This window comes from Bremia lactucae, linkage group LG4 (assembly GCF_004359215.1).
Source record: "Bremia lactucae strain SF5 linkage group LG4, whole genome shotgun sequence".
NCBI classification, from domain to species: domain Eukaryota; phylum Oomycota; class Peronosporomycetes; order Peronosporales; family Peronosporaceae; genus Bremia; species Bremia lactucae.
The window spans coordinates 3,319,974-3,329,182 of NC_090613.1; positions in this window are offsets into that span (position 1 = coordinate 3,319,974).

The window sequence follows — 9,209 nt, forward strand, 5'->3', positions numbered from 1 at the left end:
TCACCTTGTGATCCCTTAAGAATCTATGTGCCTCGTGACACAGATCTCAAGCGAATGATCCTTCACGAGATCCATGATGCACCATCAAGTGGGCATCTGGGCCGTGAAATAACATTCTTACGAGTGTCAGAGGAATTTTGGTGGCCACACCTATGTAGATGGCTGGCCAACTATATTCGCTCTTGCGAACAGCATCAGCGCATTAAGTCTGCACTGTCCAGCAGTGCGCCACTAAAGCCACTACCGATTCTAACCAACTGTTGGAAGTCAGTAAGTCTGGACTTTATGTTTGGCATGCCGCCCGATAATAAGGGTCGGACGGGGCTCGTCATCCTTGAAGACCGACTGAGCAAAATGGAGCATTTAGCACCATGTAAAACATCGATCAAAAGAAAGGAGGCAGCTCTCTTGTCCCTGGATCATGTTTACCGACTACACGGGATGCCCGAATCATAGTATCAGAACGTGATCCACGTTACGTCTGGTTTTTGACGACATGTGCTCGAGCTGCTTGGTAGCAAGCTCCACATGTCGAACGCAGATCTCATCCAAAGACGGATGACCAAACAGAACGTACCAACCGGTTCGTGGCGGATATCTTACGCACTATAGCAACTCCCAAAGAATGGAGCAAACAGTTGCCCTTTTTGGAGTTCGCTATGAATAACTGTGCCCATGCCAGTACGGGCGAGACACCTTTTTATATTAACGGACTGCGCCATCCTCGGACGTCAGTCCCGTTTGTACGCAGCCCGAGTCTTAGTGAAGGAGGGCCCTCATTATGCTCGGTGCGAAAGAAGGACATAGTTTCGTCAATATGACGATGACCCGCGAGGGTATCATGTCAACGACAGAAACATGCCCTAGTGACCCTGCCAGTTTAGCAGTGGTCAATAAAATTATGTCCTATGACCGACCTCTCGGCGTTGTCATAAGCGAGTTTGATGCTAAAAGCGTGAGCGATGCTCAACGCTTTGTTGATGAGCAATAAGCCATCCCACGAAAAGTCCTTGACGCGATGGCAAGCGCATAGGACAAGCAAAAAGAATATGCGGACCGGAATGATCTCCAATAATGAACGCTTTAGAGTGAATGAAATTGTACATTTAAGTACTGCTACCTTACCTAAAAATGCAATTTCTGTACTACCTGGAGGTACTAAGAAGCTGTTGCCGCGTTTCATTTGGGCTCTTTACGGTAGTAGAAGAGGTTGGAGACCTAGTATACCCTTCACCCGTATATGGAGACGCACCCCGTATTTTACGTGGGTCGTCTGAAACGGTATGTAGACCCAAATGAGGTCACCAACCCCCATCCGTTTAAGGAGATCGATGGTGATGCCGACTGTGAGTCGAGCGTCCTTCGGTTAAGGGGGACGGATGAGGAGAAAAATTAATAGCCGACAGACTCCTCCTAACGCAAACAGGACTCGGAGAGCGAGGTACATACCACGAGTAACGCGGGTTCCTCAGCATTATCTTCTCCAGAATGTCCAAGCGAGTCTTCAGGCGTTCATAACCCTGACGAGCCTTCGCGCGGACATCATAGAGATCCGATGTCAGTCGCAAGACTTTACCCTCGAGATCCACAATACGTCGTTCAGCAGCGATTAACGCCTGCGACTGAACAAACGAAGGTAAGGCCGCCGCGAGAAGGTGAGCTATATCGCCATTCTATCGGCGCCGCCTGCATTGATAGATGCGGGCGGTAATCAACGCTTCCTTGTTGGAAGGTTGCTTGCCGCCGCTCCGTGAGACAAATGTATCAGATCCTCGTCCAATTCAGAGGTTACCCGAAAAGTTTTGATTCTTGAGATCCGATCGATATCCTACGTATTGAAGTGCCCGGCTTGGTGGCTGCCTATGAAAAGGAGAATAGCTGAGGCCTCTTCAGTAGTCTCACGTCTCAAATGGACTAGCAGAAGCATCATTGTGAGAAGAAACAGGTGTGCAATACCGCCCAATATTTCTTTAACACGTAAGCGAGCGAAATTAATCCGCTGCGACCGCTGTTTCATCGCATCGGAATGCGGATTAATTGAAGAACGAATTTACATTTTAAAATTCGTCAAAGAGGAGCGAGGAACTGCGAGCAGCTTTACGCGTCGCTAGATCACTCAATCACTCTAGCGACCTGTGTTTCCATACACGGCGCCAAAGATGCCACCTTAAAGGGGCCACGTTGGTGGGTCGTCTGCGAAGACGCTCACTCAATTTCAAACTTGACGCACGCGCCGCATTAATTCACCGGCCGCGTCCAATACCTTAGTCGAAACGCCGATAGCTACTGCTGCTGTCGCGTTAACGGGGCTAAAGGATTCATCCCACATTAACAGTGAGGATGCTGATCCGTCGCTCATTGTCCACTACAATGAGTCGACACCGTTGCCGTCACCTCATAGAAGTGATGTGGATAACGAGCTCATGCGGAAGGATGATGGCGCAAAATTGCCATCCAAACTTCGCTCATTGCTTTAAACATGGAACAGCAAAGTTTTCTAATGCTGTCCCGTCGTCTGCTCTGGCTAGCGTAGACACTATTAATGAGAGTGCTGCTCATAAAGATACAGCCGCTTCTCCGCTGGATAAATCACAACGTGTATTACTCAGACCATTATCGATAATGATTCTGAAAAAAGGGGATTCTGAGCCCAAAGCTCCGCCGACGACACGTGAACGTGCTCAGTCGGTGTCACAAGCCAGTTGCTTTTGAACGTGGCTATGTGACGGGTGGCATATCACCGATGCCCCATATGCTCGCATGCTACATTTGGTCTTGTTTGTAGTATTTGTTGATGCTTGCTGTTGAAAACGATTGATCAAAGACAGCTTGTCCGCACGCGGTACGATGTATGTAACGGGGCACTACGACTTGTACTGCTTCAGTACAAGTCCACTTCGCACTGCTTCAGTTGCGGGTGGTGCGTTACGTTATTTTACATACACTAGTACGTGCAGAGGAAGACTTTAAGACAACTAGCTTGAATAGGGTTAAATGAAAACTGTATTAATATAATTAAGTATCTCTTCTTTATATCTGTTAATACTTACCTAATTATATACTAATACTAAACATGCAATTGAAATCTTTTCTGTCTCTCTCTTTGTTCACGTTTACAGCTGATTAGTCTGCGGGATAATATGTATAATGGCCTATACCTAGTTATGGATAAGATTTTTGAACATGACGATATAAAGTAATGTTCTCCAAATATTATCTACCTTTTAGATAACATATTAATTAACAACCTTTAAGTGTTAATTTCATGTAACGATACACCTCGTTACACTTAAGGTTTCGCCTATCCTAAATCTAATTCTTACTAAGTATCATCTCTCCTAATTGCGCAAACCTTTTTACTTGTTTTTTTATTGCGCATATGTAAAATTGAATTAAAGAAAATGAATGGTTTTAAAAGATAAATCGAAATGAGTGGTCAAGGGCTCAGCGAGTTGACTGGTCCTGACAATCCCGGCAGCAGTTGTTAGAAATGTAGATTTTGATTAAGCAGTAAAAAATCTCCAGAAACCGCAGGGTTTCTTTTTACTGCATGTTTTCTGTTAGCAGCGATTAACGGGGTTGTTCTAAAGATTTTAAATAACCAATAAACAGAACTGTCGCATTGCTGCTACAATATTACCGTGTATTGTAAATTGGACATGTTTAGTAGAATTATTTGGAGGTAGTAACCGATTTTACAGTGAGAATGGACACGGGTGCAATTCATTTAAAATTCGAGCGGGGATTCTCTGTGTTTTTGCGATGACAAAAGTACTTAATAAAAATATGTGCTCTACCTCCAATTTAGACTAATTTATCGATCTTGCCTCTTGCCTGATCCGAGCCCTGTCGTCATCGTCAGCTTGTAATCATATAAATTTGTTATTTTTGTCACCCATGAAATAGCGAAGGAAATGACAATTCAAGATTTTGTGTGTTATGTCGTAGAAAAGTTTCGGGATTTTGTCTTGAAGAAATGTCGTAGAAAACTCCCGTTATTTATTTGTAAATATAATATAAACCAATAGAAAGTGTTTGTAAAAGCCAATCACCATTTAGTGTGTCACGTGGTGATCCTTCCCACGTGGAACCGCCGGGGTCGACTCTAGCTCCGCCGAATCTCCGGGGAATTTAAGGGCAACGCGCTTTCACAAATACACCGCGGATGACGCTTTAACCACGGCACGTCCGGTGCGCGAGAGTCCAACCGCCATGTCCAGGCTCTGCAACCGGCTGAGACGTTCGCGATAGTTGTTGAAGCCTCACGGGTGGCACCGTCCGCCGGGGTGGGGCTCGAGCATTACTGAGCTGTAGTATGAGGTCGAGCCGCTGAACGTTACACATTCACGGATACAGGCCGCTTGGCTTGCCTCCAGGCACACATTGTGGCGAAGATAGCGGATATGGACATCTGCAACCCAGACTTTCGAGCCTTTACGGTGTGGCACCTCACAACCAAATTGGCAGGGTGCCCACCACATCATTTGGTGTGGTTGGCCGCTCATTCTTAAGCATCCTGATGTCGAGCAACGCCTACAGTGTCTTCAGTTCGACAACGTCGGGCCCCCCAGTCGTTTCAGACGTCGCACCTGCTCCGAAAAATACGTGAGTTTAAGTCTCAATGAGAGTGACCGACAGTTAATGCCTCCACGGGAGCCGGGTGCATGAGCAACACCTGTTACATTCAGGTGTGTGGACTAGCGGAGCAATCGGATACTGATACAAGCCAGCGTCCGTCAGGCGATATTCTTGACGGCGGGGATGTATCCGCCATAGATTAGGACCGACAGAACCCACCACCAGTGACGGAGAATGACACCACGGAGGTTTACCTTGTGCAAGCTAAAAAACCCAAGCAGCCTCCTACACTGCAGCTCATCGCGCTCAAGGTAGTTGTGTACGGCGGCGTATTTATTTTGTTACTACCATAGGTCACATTTGCCCATGTCGGACACTGGATCAACACAATCCGGGGAGATGGTCGAGATGGCATTAGAAATCCTGTTGTCAATACGCCAATGTCCGGGAATTGTATGCGATGGCTTGAGTGAAGAGAGTGGTCGACCACGGCCTTGCAGCACATTATGACAGGCAAAAAATTATAACTCGTGCATCGACGTGGTGTTCGCTTGTCTGGACATCTTAACTTGAGCGAGCCAATTGACCATCATCTACTGACAGCAATGTTGATCAATTTGCAACGAGGGTGGGATGGGGTGACTTGGAAGTGCGAAAATCTAATCAACACTATAGATGATACTTAGATGACTATGCCGCTACACCGACCCAACGCGAAAAAAACATTTTGAAGTACAATTGGGACTGCAGCGAGCTGATTGCGGATGCGGACGATTTTCTTTAAAGAATTTAAATTACCAATGCGCGCAATACTGACGGAGGATGCTTGGAATTGGCCGAGCACCATGCGCGCGGCGGAAAAGTGTACAAGGCGGAGAAGCAAATGGCAAGTACGTGGCCGATATTCGATTGACAATAGTATTTCCAGAGAATGAACGGATTCTCAGTAGCTCATCGATAAACATAAAGGTCCTTGATGCGAAGACTCGGATTGAACGCTTTACGTCCCAATCCTGAGAGTCTTTAAAGACAAACTCTCTATATACGGATTTTATACAATATATGGATGTCTTTTCTGAATCAGTACGTTGCGATTTTTCTTAGGATAAAGGCACTCGACACAAAATCGACCTGGTTCCAGGTAAAGCGCCATTGCAGCTTAATTAGTGCATCAGAAGCTAGCGAATGCGAAGACGAAGATCCGCAATGACCGCTCAATTTCTCGTTTGGGGAACAATATTCCCCCCTCCTCCCCGGCGACGCGTTACCGCGGTGGTGGACGGCGATCACGCGCTTACGTTTCTTCGGCTTTGCTTGGCGACGGGTGCCTACCACAGCAGCCTGAATCCGTTCAGACGCTCGGCAGTATGCAAGTGTCCAACGACCCTGGCGGGTGAGTCGGCAACATATCGGAGCTATGGCACTGCTTACACGGCGCATGTCGGTTCCCCCAGACCTTCAACACGTTATTCGACATATACTGGACGTGGTTCAGTCTGACCGTTTTGCAGACTTTCTCTCCTTCGTGGTCAATTCGGCCTCCCAAATGACGCACGACAACGGGACACAATGTTAAGACGACCTAACTGCTAGGGCAATTAAGGATCCGTGTCGGCAGCTAGAGCAGTATCGCCTTTCGCGTGCATTTTTACTTTAAAAGCCATTCGCTGGTTCGGCGGGAGGGCCATGCCGCACATGAGGTACGCAGCCAGATGCATAGAAGTTACGCTTACGCATAAATGCAAGAAATTTTCGGTCGTGGGTACGATGTACTTCTACGTCCGGCTTGATCTTCACTCCCGAAGATAATTGGTAGCTCGGAGGCTTCCCTGCTCGCTCGCGTAACGAACCCCCGCTCATCTGTGGGGACGTCGATCGCTCAGAAGCGTGCGCACTCGATTACTCTAGCGGGCGGGGACAGTTTCTGTAAAAAATACGGATTGCGTTGGAACCGCCGCCACAAGCCGCGATGCCCATGTCGCATGTATGTCCTTCAGTTTGTGAGGTTGACCTCTTCGATCCTCGTGACGCATGGCCAGTCCTCTGGTAGTACGCGGCTTACTGACCGGGCACGGCCCAAGGTTCCCTCCCGCTTGAGCGCAGTGGCACCCTTATGTATGAATTTGCGTAGCTAGGCTATAGTCGAATCACCTTCTGCACATAGCGGCATAATTTACATGCCCAAAACAATTCTAGAAGCAGATGCACGAAGCGTGGCGGCCACATAGCGACGTAGTGTAAAACTCGAGCAGTGGGAGGCTTACTGCAACAGGGCGCCTGAAACATTGACGCGCACGTGGTTGGAAGGTTGAGTCGCCAAACTCTCCCGCCCGGCACTTTGGGACGACATCTTCACCACTGCTACCCTATCTTTAATGCAGTTTCTGTTCTGCCTGGGGGTACTACGAAATTACTGTTGCGTTTCGTTAGGCCGTTTACGCAGTGATTTGTGTTGTTTGCACACTTCTGCTACGGCGGCAAGCCGATATTAGAGCTATCAGATATTTGTCAAGCATTCCGGCAGGCGCAGTACCTACTTTGCACGGTGAACTACGCTACAAAAATTCAAGCGTTTTTCACGCAGGAGTCTAGCAAAGACAACAGTGCCTCAAGATGTACTTGAAATGCACTGAGCGCTAACCCAATGCATCGGATGGCTTTTGCGGTAGCGCTGTCCTTCTCTTGATTGGCGTGTCGTTGCGCATTTCTTCGGCGACTCTCTGAAGCCCGGTGGAGAGAAGCAGCTCCGTCGGTACTAACGGCACCAGACAGGGGCAATCTGACGGAACGGGTTTACCACGACACCGGATGCATACGCCGCGTCACTCGCATCTGCAGTTACCCTTCCACGATGGGCGTCAAAGTAAACTAGGCGACGGGGAGTCAGTCGTCGACGAATATAATTACAGAACCTGTGGGGTTCACACCGGTATCCCGGATGCGTCATCTTGATGGATGGCGACGGACACCTTTGGTTATATGGTCGCTTACAGTGCAAGAGACGAATGTCACTAGTGCTGAGCCGCTCAAGATGTGCTGCTTTCAGCACACCTCGAGTTGGCGTGGACGCATGTGTGTTCTAGGGCAACGCTGTCTTAGTGGATGTGGACATTAGCAAAACGGAAGGTGTCGCAATATTTTGATCCCTACTCTAGCAAATTCCGCCCAGCCTTGGAAACAGGACTATTGGTCTAACCAGATAATAGCGGCTGACTAGGGTAATTTTCGGGTCGTCAATGTGTACGCGCCAATGACCACAAGGGTGGCAAGCATTTTATTCATAGGCCGTAGCAGGGCAAGGATACTACCCTAAATGGCGTGTTTAAAAGTGTGCAAAGCCTTCCACTCAAATGCCTCGACGGGACAGCTCAATCAACGTAAAGAGAGATATTTACGGCATGGCAGGCGCGTGGTGTGATACAAAGAATGGACAGCAGACGTGTCGCCATTTCAACGAGCAGTGTGGCGGCCCAAGAACCTCGATGATAGACTCCATCACTTACCTTTGCCGTGTCCATCGGTACCGATACAGGAAGGACTACCATATGCTACCGCGGCCATTTCCTTCGGTTTTTATACGGCAGTAGACTATCAGAAGCTACTGAGGGGTCAGCAGGCAGGGGGCATCGTCTTCAACCCGCTTCCGCGTCTCCAGAAGATTACATGGGGCGTGCTGGATACGGTTGCCAACGTTATGTTATATTGACACCGATGCAACAAGCTTTTTGGCTGTGCGAAAGCTCAGGTTATTCATTACGAACTATTCGGCAGGGGCTCTGAGTTGCCGCAAAAGGGAGTGATGTTAATGCGCCGCTTCAGAACAGATATCACGAGAGGTATGGGACCATGACCACGTGCTCACAGGAGTACCAACTCTGGGTCGTGCACCATGTAGCCGTACGGCGGTTAAACCTCCATAATGAAGAATGGATGCGCCAACTTATGTCGCAAGCTTCAATGCTGCTGTGATTAAAAAGAATTGTAGGAGCATGTTTTTTTTTGACATGTCCATGCGCGCAAGCATGCTGGCAGACAGTCTGATGAACTCGAAAACGGTGGAAGACAGGGCGTCTTTTAGACGTTCTTGCCAACATTACCAGCCGACTAGCAACAGAGCTATCCACGGTGGTCTGTGAACAGCTCAACCGTGCTTATACAGACGAGGCGGCCGCATAGGTCGACGTGTGGCTGTATATATGGGTTATTCTGAGCAGCATTTGCGTTGATCGGTTGTGGAACAACGCAATCGAGTCACGTTGATAAATGCAAACCTGACCATCGAAGGCAGCGTTACCGAGTTCTGGATACCGGCACTAGACAACTTTGCGCAACAGAGAATGCTAGGGCCGACGCGCCGAAGTCTATTGGCGTGATGCATGATAGATAGCCCGACAATCCAGTGAGCCGCCACCGCAGGAGACTAGCCAAGTACAACCAGCTGACTTGACCGAGGACTAACCAGGCTTAGATTTATAAACATCTTGCAAACCTTAATTACGTACAATACAATTATCTCTCCCTGTAACGGGGTGAGAGTCCGTTATCGTCTTACGCTAAAGCTTTGCGGAGCGCTCTCTTATAAGATAACATCGACTATGCTTTTATGTTTATGTATATTTTTTCAATTTTAA